Source organism: Dama dama, chromosome 5 (genome assembly GCF_033118175.1).
Source record: "Dama dama isolate Ldn47 chromosome 5, ASM3311817v1, whole genome shotgun sequence".
NCBI lineage: Eukaryota > Metazoa > Chordata > Mammalia > Artiodactyla > Cervidae > Dama > Dama dama.
The window spans coordinates 18,078,635-18,097,719 of record NC_083685.1 but is presented as its reverse complement, the minus strand read 5'-3'; positions in this window follow the sequence as shown (position 1 = coordinate 18,097,719).

Below are 19,085 nucleotides of genomic sequence, written 5' to 3'. Positions count from 1 at the left end.
AGTGTCGTCTTCTTTTGTTGTACAAAAACAACACGGAACCATTTCTCGATCAGATTGTGATGTGTGACAAAAAGCAGATTTTATACAACAGCTGTCAATGACCAGCTCATTGGTTGGACTGAGAAGAAGCTCCAAAGCACTTCCCAGAGCCAAACTTGCACCAGGAAAAGGTCATGGTCATTGCTTGATGGTCTGCTGCTGCTCTGATCCACTACAGCTTTCTGAATCCTGGCAAAACCACGAAATCTGAGAAATATGCTCAGCAAATTGATGAGATGCACTGAAAACTGCAATGCCTGCAGCCAACATTGGTCAACAGAATGGGCCCAATTCATCTCCATGACAATACCCTGCTGCACGTCACACAAGCAGTGCTTCAAAAGTTGAACGACTTGGGTTATGAAGTTTTGCCTCATCTGCCATATTCACCTGACCTCTCGCCAACTGACTACCACTTCTTCAAGCATCTCAACAACTTTTTGCAGGGGAAGCACTTCCACAACCAGCAAGAGGCAGAAAATGCTTTCCAAGAGTTTGTCAAATCCCAGAGCATGGATTTTTATGCTATAGGGATAAACAAACTTATTTTGGCAAAATGTATTGTTGATTGTAATGGTTCCTATTTTGATTAATAAAGATGTATTTGAGCCAAGTTATAATAATTTAAAATTCACAGTCTGAAGCCGCAATTACATTTGCACCAACCCAATAGCTACAAATGACATATCTCATTCTTTTTTATGGGTGAGTAATATTCCATTGTGTGTTGTTGTTATCGTTTTAGTCTCTATGTTGTGTCTGACTCTGCTTCCCCGTGGACTGTAGCCTGCCAGGCTCCTCTGTCCATGGGATTTCCCAGGCAAAAATACTGGAGTAGGTTGCTATTTCCTTCTCCAAGGGATCTTCCTGACCCAGGGACTGAACCCAAGTCTCCTGCATTGACAAGTGGATTCTTTACCACTGAGCCACCAGGGAACCCCAGTGTGTGTGTGTGTGTGTGTGTGTACATATATAAAACATATTTTTATCCATTGATCCGTCCATGGACATTTCTTGTCCATTACCCATATCTTGAGTATTGTAAATATCACTGCTATGAACATAGGAGTACATGTATCTTTTTCAATTATATTTTTGTCTGAGTATATGCCCAGGATTGAGATTGCTGGATCATACGTCAACTCTGTTTTAAATTTTTTGAGGAACCTCTTTACTGTTTTCCACAGTGGCTGCACAAATTTACATTCCCACCAACAGTCTAGGAGAATTCTCTTTCCTCTACACCCTCTCCAGCATTTGTTATTTGTATATTTTTTTAATGATGACCATTCTGACCAGTGTGAGGTAGCATCTCATGGATAGCTACCATTTCTTGAGCACCATCGGGGTACCAGGCACGGTGCCAAACATTTGCATACAGGATCGCATGTGATCTGAAGCAACTCAGTGAATTTGTCACCTTGGATGGGGAACATGCCCCGTCTGATGAGAAACCACTCCCAGGGACCGTTGTTTCACATCTGACAGCTTTATTCATTTACTTTCCCTGTCTGCCCTCCTAAAAACCATCTTAAGTTTGGAACCCCTTCAACTCCCCCCTCTAGGGGAGACTCTATCTCCAGGTTCCAGCAGGAAGATGACCTGACTTGAGTCAGTCCCTGTGACCTCCTGCAGCATCTAAAGCACTCATCTTGCAGGACTCTGCCCGAGGCTTCCTCTTCCTCCTACACACTGGGTGTGATGACAGCTGTCAAGAGGGGTCAGGCATTGAGGTGGGAAACTTTCCAGACCCAGAGAGGGGATTAGAATTCACTGCTGAAAGTGCCAGGGCTTTCCCTAGGGCTGATTCCTCACAGAATCATTTCCTTTGAGATTCATACTTTCTTTTAAGAACCACTTTGAATTACCTACTGTGTAGCTGGCACCTTATCAGGCATCAGAGCATCTACCCCACAGGGTCATATTCTTCTGGTATCTTCTGTCTCTTTGCACCTTCCATCTAGTCAAGGCCTGGCTGCCTGCAGTCAGGGTCAGATGCTATCTCATCTCAATCTATGCACTTTTAGTGAATACCTAAAATACTTTTTTAGTGAATACTGTGTGCCAGGCATCAGACATTATCTCAGCGTTCCTCAAACTGGTCATTTGAGTTTCCCTACAAGTGACTCAGTTGGTAAAGAATCCACCTGCAATGTGGGAGATCTTGGTTTGATCCTTGGGTTGGGGAGAGCCCCGGGAGGAGGTCATGGCAACCCATTCCAGAATTCTTGCCTGGAGAATCCCATGGACAGAGGAGTTTGGAGGGCTACAGTCCATGGGGTCACAAAGAGTCAGACAAGACTGAGCAACTAAGCATAGCACACATAGCACACATATTTTGAAAGTGTCATTTGTACTACTTTTTGACCTAATGTTTTCCTTCAAATTAGTCCTTTATTTATTTCAACAAACTTATTTAAAAGTAACTTTAGATCACTGCCGTTAATGGAAAACTAGTATCACTTGCCAAAAGCAAACAGTAATCTTAACAATAAAAAGAAAAACTATTAAAATAAAAACTGTTCATCTCTTTCCAACTTATAATCATCTCCAGTGCTCCCTCAATGATGTGTGTAGCCAAGGTGATGGTACTGTGTTTCTCTTATACCTCACCATGCCCCCACAAGGTGGGTTCCCTCATCACCCCATTCTACAGATGTGGGGGCTGAGGCTTGGAGGGGTGAAGGGCTCTTCACCCAGGAAAGAGGGCTGCAAGTGGTGGGACTGGAATTCAACTCTAGGTGTATCTCATCCAAAAGGCTTGGGGCCTTTGAGCCTGGTCCTGATTCTTGAGATGCCTACAAGTCTTTCTCTGTTTTCTCAGCTGTTGCTGTCATAGGAACAGAGATTCCCCAGGGCCATGAGAACCTGTTTTTACACCCTCAGGGCATTTGTCCACACATGTAAGAGGCAAAGGTTACTGAAACAGCTTCCTGATGATGTGGGCGAGCCCTCAAGATTCAGTCTCACATCATATTGACTCAGCCTGGTTCTCCGTCCATCCCTCCAACCACTATCTTCACTAGTCTCTCCAGGGAACCCTCTATCCTCTGGTTATTCCCAAAGCCTCCCCTTTCTTTAGCTTTGGGAAATAGTGCTGGTTCAGGGTGTATAGGATGTTGCATTACTCATGACTCCATTGTTCACAAGTGACAGAACTGTAATACTCAATGGCTTACAAAAATAAAGGGATTTATTGACTTATGTAAATGAGAAGTGCCATTGGAAAGGACTTCAGGCAGAGCTGGATCCAGACTTTACACTGTCATCCAAACTTCATCCATTTCTCCCTCTCCTGCTGTTATTCACTCCTGTTTCTACCTGCTTCCCATCTCTTCTCCCTCCTTTCTTCTGTACTGACTTTCTCCACTCCAAAATGGCAATAGTGGCCACAGCATCTCCAAGCTTACAGCGTACCAGCTCTGTGACTCCTATAGAAAGAGAGTATTTCTTTCCTAATAGTCTCAGCAGAAGTCTCAGGCCAACTCTCATTGGTCCAGACTACACTAAAGTTTCCTTCCTAAAACCGTTACTGCTGCTACTGCTGAGTCACTTCAGTCGTGTCCGACTCTGTGCGACCCCATCCCTGGGATTCTCCAGGCAAGAACACTGGAGTGGGTTGCCATTTCCTTCTCCAATGCATAAAAGTGAAAAGTGAAAGTGAAGTCGCTCAGTCATGTCTGACTCTTCGCGACCCTATGGACTGCAGCCTACCAGGCTCTTCCATCCATGGGATTTTCCAGGCAAGAGTACTGGAGTGGGGTGCCATTGCCCCGTTACTGTAATTCTAATGGGCTGAGCCTGGGTCAAGACAGATCTTCAGTTCAGTGAAATCACATGCGCTGACTGGAGGAGGGGTGGTCTCCCAAAGGAAAAAATCAGAATGCTGTTACCAGAAGAGGGCAAAAAAAAAAAAAAAAATGTCAGGGAGGCCAGACAAAGGCATCCCCTGTGGATATAAAGTTGGTATTTGCAAAACCGCACAAGACCCAAATGTTCTTGTTACTAGAACAACAAAGAGGTGGATCACTTTCTCAATTCCTTGGACTCCCATGGTGTTTCTAAAGAAACACCAGGCCCAGTAAAGGTGTCTTCTCTTCAGAACTCCCTTCAGGGTGCCCTGGAAGTGTTAACCACTATACTTTCCATCCCTTGCTTCTCCCAGCTTGGAGGCAAAGAGATCCTGTCCAGATACACCACTTTTTTTGGCTGGTTGACCCAGAGATCTTGAACAGGTTTCTTCTCTTTCGCCACAAATATTCAACCAAGAAACAGCCCTTGTGCTTGGAAAATTTAGACACAGGGACAAGAAGGTAGCTCAGGACAGAAGGAAAATAGCAAGGGACTGGCAAAGAGATTAGCATATTCATTCATTCATTCTCCCTCCTTCCCCATCCTTAGCCCAGATTCTCTCTCTCCTCACGCACATGGCTCAACAAGGCTTATCCACTGCACCACATCTCTTCTTTTTAAGCTCCCACTACAGCCTGAGTAGCGGCCCTGAATCCCGGTTTCTGAATGAGAGCATCTGATTGGCCCAGCCATTAGGTGGGCTGGCCACGGGGGAGGAGCCCAGGTCTCATAAAGAAGGCCTTGGCAACCACGACTCCATCCCCAACGAATGCTTTCGACTTAACCAGCGGGAAACTTAAATCTAGTGACTTCTTACATTTTATTTTAAAATCAGGCCTCTCTTAGGGCATTTTTGAGGTGGAGAGTCGGAGGTTTGCCTTCGTAGTGATAAAAAGGAGATGTAGTATATATTTAATATTTTGTTAAAATTTCAAAAAACTGTACAAGCAACCGCCCTTCTGAGAAGACAAGGCGGTGAGAGCCACCACGCTTCTCGGCTCAGCACTCCTGGGCCTGGTAACATTTATTTGGGCGCTTGCATCACACATGTGCCACATGACGGATTGCTGGACGTTGACAGCATGGCTCCAGTACTAAAAACATATGACTCCATATGGAACGCCGTGGTGTGGGGTGGAAATCCTGGACGGCTCGAGGCTGCAGATGGCCATGTATAATTCACGGGATTTGTAAGACTCTGCATCTGCTCCGTTGCTCATTCTTCAGTTGTCAGACAGACATAATCCCGAGTCTCTTATTTTATAACACAGATCTGCCAAAGGGAGAGGGGAGGGGAGGCGGGGGAGGCAGAGCTGCTGCCAGGAGAACTCAGAAATAATTTGGGGGAGAACATTCGGTGTGTCAGTGAGGACAGAAGCATGCACCGCAGGAAGCCCAGGCGAAGTTGGAAACTGGCTGCTGGTTCCCTGGTCCCGCACAGGGAGGCTGGGATCCTGAGGAGGTTGTTGGAAAGGAGTATGTTTTGATCTTGCCTTGAATCGAAGCCTCACTATTGGATTTTGGTCCAACCTGGGTTGGCCTTGTGATGAGCCAGCAGGTCAAATGTCAAGCTATTTAGGCATTTTATAGCATTAAGTCAGCCTGTCTTAACTGTCTTATATTGTCAGATGGTACCATTAAGTGGCAAAAAGAGAGATTAGGTGCCTGTGACAGTCATTGCAAGTGTGCATACCTCCACCCACACTGGGGTCATCTCCACACAGATTTGGTACAAGTGTTTCTTCCAAATGCCTGCCTGAGGGGCATGTTCCCATGCATGGGACAGGCCAGAGGCTGGGAAGCTGACGCTGCTCTCAACTAACAAGGGAAAAGGAGTGGTAAATAAATACTCCAGCTTCTCATCCCAGTGAGAGAATTCTGAGCTATGGTCTGCTTTGGGGGGCACCAAATTAAGACAGAGACTCTCTTTCAGACTTTCTCTGACCTCTAGATTTTCTTTTCATTGTTCATATTTAGTTGCCATCCTTTGTTTCAATATTTGTTCTCCTTGTTACTCTAGGGGCAGACACTGCCTGTATTTAGCTTACTCTCCACTGTATCCACAGTACCTGTCGCCTCATACTTAATCAACATTTGTGACGTTAACATTGTAAGATTCTCCTGGCTTCCCTTCCCTCCAGCTATGAGATCCTTAGCAAAGCACTAACATCTCTCAGCTTCATCCATCCAGTCATTTATAGCAGGACAGTAACATCTCTTGTCTACTTCATGGAGTTGCATGTGTGTGCTCAGTTGCTCAGTTGTGTCCGACTCTTTGCGACCCCATGGACTGTAGCCTGCCAGGCTCCTCTGTCCATGGGATTTTCCAGACAAGAATACGGGAGTGGGTTGCTATTTCCTCCTCTAGGGGATCTTCCTGACCCAGGGATCGAACCCTGGGTTCGATGGTCTCCCATGTTGGCAGGCAGATTCTTTACAACTGGGAAGCCCTTATGGAGTTGCAGTGGAGATTGGATAAAAGAATCATGGAGAGAGACTTCTTTGGTGGTCCAGTGGTTTAGAATCTGCCTTCCAATGCAGGGGACACAGGTTTGATCTCTGGTTGAGGGAGTAAAATCCCACATGTTGCAGGGCAACTAACCCTCACCCCACAATGAAGACCCAAAACAGTCAAAATGTAAAAAAAGAAAAGAATCATGGAAGAAAATCTTAATAAATTCTGAAATGCTAAATAAAATAATGACCCTACTAGGTCAGAATTTCTAGAAGTATCACCTTCCTCTTGTTTATATGTTAATTTCACATGGTACCCCAAAGCAATTTTATTTGAAAAACTGTGTATTTACTCAAATTAAAGTAGGGGGGGAAAGCAGCCCATCAAACTCAAATGTATCAATTGGGGGTGTATTTGGCTTCAAATAACTGAAAATTCAACCAACAGTGACTTAAACTTAAGTAAGGGGTTAATTTTTTTAAATCACCAAGATTTTTGGGTAGCTACAGCCCAAGGCTAGTGCAGCTATCCAAGGCTATTGTGAAAGAACCAGGCTCCTTCTAACTTCCTGATTTCTTCCTTGGCATGGAGGCTTTTATGCTCATGGCCTCAAAATGGTTGCTGTACTCTAAGCATTGCATCCTGATTCCAGGCAGGAAGAAGGGAAAGATGAGAGAGAAAAGGCTGTACCAGTTGAATCTGTCTAATACCACCATCATCACACCACCACTACCACCATCAGTTTCTCAATTAGGAAAGCAAAAACTTTCTGGGAACTCTACTGAACAGACTTCTGCCTACATTTCACTGGCCTGAGTTAAGTTCCCTGACCACTCTTAGCTACTTGAGAATCAAAGGAAGCATTTTTAGCTGGACACATTACTTGCCTGACAAAATTAACAAGGGCACTGTGACTTCAGAAATAGCTTAATAAAAGAAAATGAATCGGCCTAAAGAAAAATATCAAACAATAATACTACTGGAACCAAATCTGACAAACTTCTACTCCTTTTGCTCCATCCCTCTCTTCTTTATTGCTCAGAATTATACTTTTGACTCTTCCTTCTGGCTATGATACATGGGAGCTTCTTGAGAACAGGACTGCTTTATTCAACCTTATGCTTGTATCCCAGGCACCCAGCACATTACCTAGCACCAAGCAGTGTGGAACACATACTACTATTCATTGTTTCATTTATTTGTTCTTACTTATTTTTCTTAACAGGCTGCTAAAACACTTGGACCAATTCTTAATGCTTTCTTAAAATAAAAATCAATCAAAATATTATATTGAGTGAAAGAAGCCTTACACGAGAGTACATGTCATATGATTCTGTATATCTGAGGTTCCAGAATAGGCTAAACTAACCTATGTTAAGAAAAATCGGGACAGCAGTATCTTTTTAGGAAAGCAAATGTGGGAATTGACTAGGAGGTGACATGAGAAAGCTTTGTGGGTTTGGTGATGATCTTTACTTTGATAGAGGTTTAGGTTACATGGTTTAGACATTTGCTACAACTCATGAAATACACACAAAAGATCTGTGCATTTCACTATATTTCAATTTCATCTAAAAAAGAGAAAACATATATTGAACTCTAGTTCATAGTACACAAGTTTGAAGTGTACGGATGGAATGTATGGTGCCTGCAACTTACTTTGAAAAAAAAAGGATGGATTCATAGACAGATAAAAAGATGGAGAGATTGATAGCAATATAATTAAACAAGCATAACATAATTGTAGAATGTGGAAGGTGAGTACATGAGTGTTTTTTGTATAGGTGGTATCTTTCATAATAAAATATTGGAAAAGAAGGACTAAAAAACCTCTGACAACAGCAAAATGAGGTTGAAGAAGTATTCGTTTGTTAGGGCTGCCATAACAAAGTACCGCCAACTGGATGACTTCTTACATGGTAGTTCAAGGCTCCAAGCATGAGGGTTCCAGTGAATAAGGTGAAAGCCTTTTATGACCCAGCCTCAGAAAATCATATAGCATCATTTCCTGCAGACTCCATGGGGCCAAGCAGTCACCAACCCATGCAGATTTAAGTGGAGAGGACAGAAAGCCTCCATCTCAATGCAAAAACCTTCTAAGAATTTGCATTCATGTTTTAAAACCACCACACCCATCTAGAGAGACAACATCTGCCACCTAGCCTGTCCCTCTCAGCGAGCAGAAGGAGAGAGAAGTTTCTGATCTCTCTGTTGACAAAAAGAAAAATGAAACTGGGTCCTTATTCAGAGAACACACGGCTCTGTTTTTGTCCCAGGCAGTGAGGTCTTCCTCTGGCACAAGCCGGAGCTGGGAGAGCCAGTGGATCCTGGGTGGTCATCACACTAGACACTGCTGCAGCTAATTCTCCCCCTCGGCTCCATCCGTGTCCCTGACCTCTTGACTTTGGGTGTCCTACCCACCCATCTGCATGGTCCTTCCCATCGCTGCTCAGCCCAACCTTCGCCCTCGGTCTCAGGACTGAACAAACTCTCTCACTTGGGGACAATGGAGGCCTTTGTCATCTTTTCCTTCTTCGAGTGGGCCACTGTCTGTATGAGAATCCAGATTACCCTTGTCGGTGGCGCTGGTGATTACCTCTGAGAATCTGTTCATACCGGCCTCTCCTGGAAGGCTGGGGGTGAATCTGGGGCTGCACAAAGCCAAGAATGTTATCACGGTGAACCAGGATGGGCCCGGCTTGGCTCCGTTGCAGAAAACACACTTCACTCATGCAGAACACGCCAAATTGAAAAGATTGTGGGTTAATCAAATCCTTTTCTCCTCTGTTTTTATCAAACTCAAGAGGGGCTGGCCTATTAATTAGAAACGCTTTTTCATGTAAAACATGGGTGCTTTGGAGATAAGGAGGGAAGACCCTTGATTCTGCAGTCACAATGATGTTTCAGTTATTTCATTACAAGGCACCACATTCACCGCTGGCCCCATGGACACAGCGCAGACCTCCCATTGCTCTTGTGGAAAAACTCCCTGAGACTCAGAAAGTTTCCCTGCCAGCAGACAAGGGCGGTAGAATTTCTTTTTCTGAAGTCACGAGTCATGGAAGACCTCACATTTTTATATGCTGCTACCAGAAAAATTTATCAGGCTTTGCTTCTGTGTTATCTGACTACAGTAGCCACTAATCTCATGAGATGATTTAAATTTAAATTAATTGAAATTAAAAATTCAGTTTTCCAATCCCACTAGCCACATTTCAAATGCTCAACACAGTGACCAATGTCTTCTGTATTGGACGGCGTCACTACAGAAGGTTTGATTGTACTGCACGGCTTTTTTCAACAAGCTCCCAAAACGTCCTGTTTGTCATTTGGGAAAAATAAGAAAAGAATGGTCATGTCCTCTACTAGAAAAAAACCCAGAACCTTACTATATTTCTGTAGTGACACTTGTCAGTGCTTCCTGGCCAGCACTATCCCCCTTCTTTTGGCAGAAGCACCTTGCTTTTCCTTTGGGAGTCACTGCTCTCCTACTTCCCAATCTTGTGTGGTTCAGACCGGGTTGACGCCACTGCCCAGCCTGAGGGGCAGGACTTATGCCTGACCAATTGGAATATTTCTTTTTCTTGTCCTTGGTGATCCATTCAGTCGTGTTGACCAATAGGAGTAAACTCTGAGTCTTTGGCAGGAATCTGTCTGAAGTTGTTCCTTCTTCCTGTTGTGGATATGAGCCAGGAACTGCAGGCAGCCATCATATCTTATCTTGGGGAGAGTTGGCCTGAAAATAACTTCATTGCGGAAGAAAGCAGAAAGGGCAAGGGAGAGTCTTGGTGACACAGCAGACCTCTTAGATCCAGCTGTGTTTGATGGCAGATCTAGCCCTGAGCTTCCCAGTAACATGAAGCTATTGCTATTTACACCTTGGTGCTGATGAATCCTCCAAAGCCTCTTTCACATCTTCACGTTGAGTCCTGTGAACTGGGTTTCTGTTGCTTACAATCGAAAGAATTCTGATTAACATATGCTCCAAGAATGGCAATCCGCTTACAAAGGAAAATGAAACTGTTTTCTCTCTGCTGATACTTTTCTATTCTTACTGTTATTAAAAGCCACTTCATGGGATAGGAGGGGCTCGTCTCCCAGTGGGCCTCTCCCTGTTACTCCCTGACTCCAGGTAGGCTCTTTCTGGATCATGAAGCTCCCTGACCTGGGAGAGCCAGTTCCACAGGCCGAGACTGCCACAACCAGATTCCGTTTCTTGAGAATTTGGATGAAGTTGAAACAAGGACTGATTGAGTTGATGGTGTGGTCCCATTAGTGGGAGCACTAGACTGAAAGGCCATGCGCTTTGCCTGCTGAGAACTCTCAAGTTGTTCTGCTCTAACCCTGCCTGAGGCCCGTGTTCTTGTAATAAACCACCCTTAACCTGAGATAGTTCAAGTTGGTGTCTATTTCTGACAACCAAATAAGCCTGATTAAGAGTATCAAAAGCCTGTAAGGGGTTTTATTTGGACCAAGCCACTCTACTTCTAAGAATTTACTTCCAGAAAATTTTATATGTATATATACACACACACATACACAAAGGTTTAGCTATGAGGATATTAAGAGCAGTGTTCTGTTAGAAATTGGGATGAACCTAGATACAGTAATAGAGGCTCAGTCAAATACATTCAGAAACATAATTTTTAGGCAAATATTTACTGAGGGAATGAATGACATACTAGATGACCATACATTTATATTGGATAAATATATCTTGGGCTTCCCTGGTGGCTCAGATGCTAAAGAATCTACCTGCAGTGCAGGAGACGTGGGTTCAATCCCTGGGTCTGATCCCTGGGTCAGGAACATCCCCTGGAGAAGGAGATGGCAACCCATTCCAGTATTCTTGCCTGGAGAATTCTATTAATAAGGAAAGTATTGGGACTTCCCTGGTGGTCCAGTATGCAGGGGGCTCCTAATGCAGGGGGCCTGGGTTCAATCCCTGGTCAGGGAACATAGCACATACCACAACTAAAAGTTTGCATGCTGCAACTAAGACCCAGCACAGCCAAATATATAAATAAATATTTTTTAAAAAACAAAGAATAGAGTTGTGATATATTAAATGAGAAAACATGTTAAGAAATTACGTACCCTGTATGATCTCATTAAAAAGAAAATCATCATATATTTGTATACACATAAAGAAGGGTTTGGAAGAGTCAGTAGCTTCAAGGTGTTAATAGTAATAGTTTCTGGGTAGGTGCAACTGTAGTTGGGGAGGTATTTTTAGTGTTTTCTTCTTCTTGCTTATTTGCTTCATTTTCATTTTGATTTTTAGTAATGAACATTGCTGTCCTTGCAAGACAGCCCGAAACCAGGTCTGGTAAAGATCTTTTCTTTAGATGTAAGCATGCCATGGAAAGTCACTGAAAGAGCTGACACTGGGAAATGACATATTACAATATTTTTAGAAAGATTTTCTTTCAGAGTTAACAAAATGAGATATTATTAGCCAGAGTGGCTAGGGAAATTGCTTTAAAAAACCCACAGGCACAATTTTTGACTTGACAGTGTTTTGCAGACATTCTGGAGCCTTTTTTTGAAAAAATTCATTATGCTGACACTAACTATCAAACCCCATTCCCTTTAAGCTCAGCTGTGTTGTAGCTGAAAACTTGCTCAGTATGTTTACTCCACACAGAACCCAATTTTCCAAATCTCTGCAAATTTGCCCTTAACAGTAAAATACTGGGTACAGAGCATCTACCCACTCCACCCAAATTATCCCCCTTGGCATGTGCTAACAGTCTGATGCTGTGATTATTGTTATGATGGAAAAGACTGGTGCCGTGTCTTATTTGTAAGCTTTTCTAGAGAAACCCTGGGAGTATTCTGTTTTCACTTTGTTGATGTCACAGATTGGGGTCACTGGGCAATTCATTCACCCTCTGCAACAGTCAGGATGAGACTGGATTATGTTGCGGTAACAAACATCTCCTAAATCTCCATGGCGTACAACAACATAAGTCTATTTCTCACTTATATTACATGCAGTCATGGGCAGGCTGTGCCTCCGTTCCATATTATCCTCTTGTTGAGATTCAGGTTGGCAGAGTGGCCTCTGTCTGGGATGTCACTGGTCACATGGCAGGAGAAAAGGAGAACATGGAGAATCATGTGTTTCCTCTTAGCTTCTGCTGAAAAGAAAACTCAACTCATCATCTTCCCATCCCTTTCAGTTCAGTTCAGTTCATGCACTCAGTCGTGTCCGACTCTGCGATCCCATGGACTGCAATACGCCAGACTTCCCTGTCCATCACCAACTCCCAGAGTTTATTCAAACTCATGTCCATTGAGTCGGTGATGCCATCCAACCATCTCATCCTCTGTCATCCCCTTCTTCCTCCCGCCTTCAATCTTTCCCAGCATCAGGATCTTTTCTAGTGAGTCAGTTCTTCGCATCAGGTGGCCAAAGTATTGGAGTTTTCAGCTTCAGCATCAGTCCTTCCAATGAATATTCAGGGCTGATTTCCTTTAGGACTGATTTCCTTTACTCTCCCTCTGTTGACTGTCTTTTAGGCATTCTTAATTCAATGGCTCAGCAGGTAAAGAATCCGCCTGCAATGCAGGAATCCCAAGAGACACAGGTTCGGTCCCTGGGTTAGGAAGATCCCCTGGGGAAGGAAGTGCAACCCACTCCAGTACTCTTGCTTGGAAAACCCCATGGACAGAGGAGCCTGGTAGGCTACCGTCCAAAGAGTCACAAAGAGTCAGGCACAACTGAGCGACTAAGCACACACAAACAGTATTAACTTGAATAATGATAATGAAAATAATTATACTAAATCTCATTGATTGGGACCTCCCTGGTGGCCTAGTAGCTAAGAAGGCTAAGACTTTGCACTCCCAATGCAGGGGGCCTGGGTTCAATCCCTGGTCAGATGTGGATCTAGATCCTACATGCCGCAACTAAGAGTTTGCATGCTGCAACTGCAAGGGAAGATCAAAGATCTCACATGCTGCAACTGAGACATAGCACAGCTAAATAAATAAAAATAAATCTCATTGATTGAGGACCCACTGAATTACACATGTTATGATGGCACCTTATGGGCCTAATCTCCTTTAACTCTACACAGTTCAGTTCAGTCGCTCAGTCATGTCCAACTCTTTGCAACCCCATGGACTGCAACATGCCAGGCTTCTCTGTCCTTCACCGACTCCCAGAGCATGGTCAAGCTCATGTTCATCGAGTCGGTGATGCCGTCCAACCATCTCATCCTCTGTCGTCCCCTTCTCCTGCCTTCAATCTTTTTCAGCATCAGGGTCTTTTCCAATGAGTCAGTTCATAGCATCAGGTGGCTAAACTATTGGAGTTTCAGCTTCAGCATCAGTCCTTCCAGTAAAGATTCAGTAATAATTTCCTTTAGGATTGACTGGTTTGATCTCCTTGCAGTCCAGGGGACTCTCAAGAGTCTTCTCCAACACCACAGTTCAAAAGCATCAATTCTTCAGTGCTCACCTTCCTTTGTAGCCCAACTCTCACATCCATACACGACTACTGGAAAAACCATAGCTCTGACTAGATGGACCTTTGTCAGCAAAGTAATGACTCTGCTTTTTAATATGCTGTCTAGGTTGGTCATAGCTTTTCTTCCAAGGAGCAGCAATTTCATGGCTGCAGTCACCATCTGTAGTGATTTTGGAGCCCTCAAAATAAAGTCTGTCACTGTTTCCATCGTTTCCCCATCTATTTGCCATGAAGTGATGGGACCGGATGCCATGATCTTAGTTTCTTGAATGTTGAGTTTTAAACCAGCTTTTCACTCTCCTCTTTCACCCTCATCAAGAGGCTCTTTAGTTCCTCTTCACTTTCTGCCATAAGGGTGGTGTCATCTGCATATCTGAGGTTATTGATATTTCTTCCGACAATCTTGATTCCAGCTTGTGCTTCACCCAGCCTGGCATTTTGCATGATGTACTCTGCATATAAGTTAATAAGCAGGGTGACAATATACAGCCTTGATGTACTCCTTTCCCAATTTGGAACCAGTCTGTTGTTCCGTGTCTGGTTCTAACTGTTGTTTCTTGACCTGCATACAGATTTCTCAGGAGGCAGGTAGGGTGGTCTGTTATTCCCATCTCTTGAAGAATTTTCCACAGTTTGTTGTAATTCACAGTCAAAGGCTTTGGCATAGTCAATAAAGCAGAAATAGATGTTTTTCTGGAGCTCTCTTGCTTTTTCTATGATCCAGTGGATGTTGGCAATTTGATCTCTAAACCAGAGATCAAATCCTACACAACAGGTGTTTTATTATCACCAATTCAAATACAGGAGTTGGTGGTGGACAGGGGAGCCTGGAGTGCTGCAGTCCATGGGGTTGCAAAGAGTCAGACACAACTGAGTGACTGAACTGAACTGAACTGAATTCAAATACAAGAAGCTGGAAACTTTGTGAGATTAAGAGCTTGCTTAAAATGAACAGCTAGTATGTAGGGAAAGCTGGGATTCAAGTTCAGGTGATCTCACTCCAGACCCCATGTTCCCAATTGCCAAGCTTTTGTGCTCTTCTTATCAACTCCTGTCTCTTCCTTGACCTCTGTACCCAATGATCGTATTATTTATGACACCTATCATCTAGTTCTCTTACTGTCTCAAGCCCCATTATTCTCTACTAGGTCTATTGCAGTAGCCTTTTAACTGGTTTCACAGCCTTTAGACTGCTTTGTCTTGGTCACACTGCCATATTTCTCTTTGGAAAGCATGAGTTTGATCATGTTCCTCTTCAGCTCAGAAAACCCTAGTGGTTCTCCCACTGTCTACTACTACAAACTGCAGCTTGGCATCTAAGCCTTCCATGTCTGACTCCAGCTTAATGGAATCCCAGTTTGTTCTTCCTATGTTCCAACTAGATGGGACTAATTGTGCTGAGAACATTCTTTACATTATGTTCATTCTTAGGGGTTCTCACCCCCTCCCCCCCAATTCCCACTGAAATTCTCCTTTACTGTTACTTGAGTATGAGTCTTAGCTTTCCTTCTGGATGATGAGCACTAATAGGGGAGTAATATCACGATGGGGGAGGGCAGCCTATAAAAGTAACCTAACAGTGTTTCTTAAAAACAAGTTGGCAGGAGCAAAGAACAATACTTCTCTTCCATTAAAGCAAAGCCAGTAGTACGAAAGACAGCAAAAAATAGACTTTAGCACTAACTTGCATAGGAAAGAGACTGTCATGTGTTTTTTAAAATTCAGGTGTAATGCATGTAAAGAGCACATATCTTAAGTGTCCAGTTCAGTGAATATTGGCTGAGGTATATGCCTGCGTAATGACCCACTGATCTCAAGATTCTGAACACACCCATCATCCCAGAAGGTTCTCTCATGTTACCCATTAACACTCACCCCCACCTCATCAGAGAGAATCATTATTTTAACCTTGATTCATTTTGCCTGTTTTACCCTTTGCATAAGTGAATTCATAGAGTAGCTGGCTTCTTTCTTTCAACATAATGTCTGTCTCGCATGGTTTTGATTACTGCATAAAGCATAAAATAATTTGCACATACTTAAAAGAAAGACAGTTATTAAAATTTTGGTTTTTCCCAAGAAAGGACACAGAGGACTCAAACCAACCTAAAGACACTTAATCCTGCCCCCCATGGCATGATGATGCAGGGGTGGAAGAAACCAGAAATTTAGGCTTAATTTAACCCCAGGGCAAATAGCACATTACAGCTTTGCCAGAGAAGGTTAAGGGTGGGAACTGGGTGGAGGAAAGAGAGGGAACAGAGGAAAGAAGATGTATCAGTCAGGGTTCTCTAGAGAAACAGAACTGGTTGATGTATACACGGAGATTTATCATGACGAATCAGTTCACACCATAATGGAGGCTGAGAAGTCCCACAGTCTGCTGTCTGCAAGCTGGAAACCCAGGCATGACAGGGGTCTAATTCAGTCTGAATCTGAGGGCCTGAACCTGGGAGAGCCAATGGTTTAAATTCTAGTTGGAAGACAGGAAAAGATGGAAAGAGTTGTCCCGACTCAGCAGTCAGGCAGGAAGCAAAAAAGGGAATAAATTCTTCCTTCCTCCACCTTTTGTTCTATTTAGACCCTCAAAGGATTGGACAATGCCCACCCACATTTGCGGGGGCTATCAATTTATTGGGGCTCCCCAGGTGGCTTAGTGGGTAAAGAATCTGCCTGCAGTGTAGGAGACGCAGGCAGACGTGGTTCAATTACTGGGTTGGGAAGATACCCTAGAGGAGAACATGGTAACCCACTCCAGTATTCTTGTCTGGAGAATCCCATGGACAGAGGAGCCCAGTGGGCTACAGTCCATAGGGTCGCAAATAGTTGGACATGACTGAAGCGACTGAGCATACACATGCATGCATATCAGTTTATTGAGTTCACTGGTTCAGATCCTAATCTCATCCTGAAACACCCTCACAGATGCACTCAGAGATAATGCTTAATCAGACAAGTTGACACATAAAATTAATCATCACAGAGGGGTTTGTAGTTTGGTGTGAAAGGTTTAAATGCAAGTGTGGTCCAAAGTCTTAGAAGGAAGCATTTTCTTCACCTGAGCCAACTCATGCAGATTCAATAAAGGAGGGAAACCCCAGCTGTAACTAGAACCACTAAGATCAAGGATGAACTCCGGAGGAAAAGAGGAATAGGATTTGCAAAGCGGATGCCCCCGACCCTGCCTTGTCTGAGCCTGCTTAGTTATTGCAAGCCCTGGCAAAAGGCCATGTCTCCCATCCTGCTCACTAGCTCTTTCTTAAGTATAAATGATGGTATTTCAGAGTCGAAATTACCAAGGAGGGACAAAGTGCAAAGCCCCGGTTAGTTTTCCAGCTAATTTCGAGTGATTGTGTCTGGAGGGTAATTACCATTAGCTTTGCAGAAACTCATTGTATTTCTTTACTGTAAAGCCAGATTTCTGCAGATCTGGAAGCTTCAGTGGGAGACACAACCCAGCATTCAGATGGTCGAATTATGCCACATTCAGGGCCCAGTCTGGTGATGTGCACACAGTAGGTCCTCACTAAGAGCTTATGGAGTATGAGAGAGAGAAAGGGACAAAGAGAGACAGAGAAATAGATGGTGGAGGGAAGGACGGCGTCGGGGGGCGGGGAAGGAAGGGAGAGAAAATGCAGGGACAAACCAGAGGAAGCAGTGAGGTAGAGAAGGCAGAGGGTCAAGAGCCCAGTGGCAGAGCCAGGAGCCCCGGGCCAGTGGCTGCTCCCACCTCCACCCCTCAGAAACGCAGACCTCTCCTGCCTCTTGGTAGGGCTGGCAACGCTCTCACTTTCCCCTGAAGAAGTTTCCAGAATGAAGAAGCCGTCCTGGTCCAAATCACTTTGAGACCTGGAACAGGTCACTCCCTTCTCTAAGCCTTTGTTTTCTCATCTGTAAACGGGACATTAGAGGGCCCAACTTCCTTTTATCCTTGGCCCACCGTTATTGTTCAGTTGCTCAGTCATGTCCGACTCTTTGCGACCCCATGAATGGCAGCACACCAGGCTTCCCTGTCCTTCACCATCTCCCAGAGTTCGCTCAAGCTCATGTCCATTGAGTCGGTGATGCCATCCAACCCTCTTGTCCCCTGTCACCCCTTCTCCTGCTGCTCTCAGTCTTTCCCGTCCTCAGAGTCTTTGCAGCGAGTTGGCTGTTCGCATCAGGTGGCCAAACTATTGGAGTTTCAGCTTCAGCATCAGTCCTTCTAATGAACATTCAGGGTTGATTTCCTTTAGGACTGACTGGTTTGATCTTCTTGCAGTCCAAGGGACTCTCAAGAGTCTTCTCCAGCACCACAGTTTGAAAGCATCAATTCTTTGGTGTTCAGCCGTCTTTATGGTCCAACTCTCATATCTGTACATGACCAGTGGAAAAACCACTTTGCTTATATAGCTTTGACTTGTATAGTTGAAGCTTGTATAGCTTTGACTATACAGATCTTTGTTGGCAAAACTTGCGCAGTTCCTACTGGCGCCCGAAGGTACCTGGGGCCTGGACCTGTGGTCTAGAGTTTTTATGGTGCTTTTTGTTCTCTACTGGGTGTCGACATGGGTGTCAAGGTGTTATTTCTGAGCTCCATAGAGATTGTGCCCCTGATTCCTGACAATACACACGGTATCTTGGGACACGTGAAAGTAGTCAAGGCTATAGGTGGTGTGTGTGAATTGTCCTCGGCATTTTTCATTGTCCACTAAGGCACTGGCCGAACCCCACCCCTTCATCATCGACACCTGGAGAGGAAGACTGGTTCTCTGCATAGCACTGGAGCGAGTGTCAATCAGGTTTTCATCCCCTTGAGAAGGGACCCTCTTCTGTCCCATGGCATGGTTAGACCTCAGGCATAAAGAACTAAGGAAGGAGGGAATTTCCTGGTGATCCAGTGGTTAGGACTCCATGTTTTCAGTGCCAGTCTGAGGGCTCGGTTTCAGTCCCTGGTCTGGAAACTAAGATCCCACAAGCCTCTTGGTGCAGCCAAACAAAAACAAAACAAATACAAAAAACAAACAAAAAACTAAGGGACCACTTAAAAAAAACTACAATCCCCAGCATGCACTCTGTCTGTTCCTTCCTTACCTGTAGTACTTCTGGAAGCTATTCCCCTCAGGATACAAAATGCTTTTGACATTCTTCCCTCCCTTCCATCCCCCTCCCTCCCCAACATATTGCCTTCTGGAAACTTCTCTAAATGGTAGAAGTCCAGGCCAGCAAAAAGGAGAGTACTTTGCCTACAGAAGTGTCCCATCCGTGGAGAAAACCCCCTCC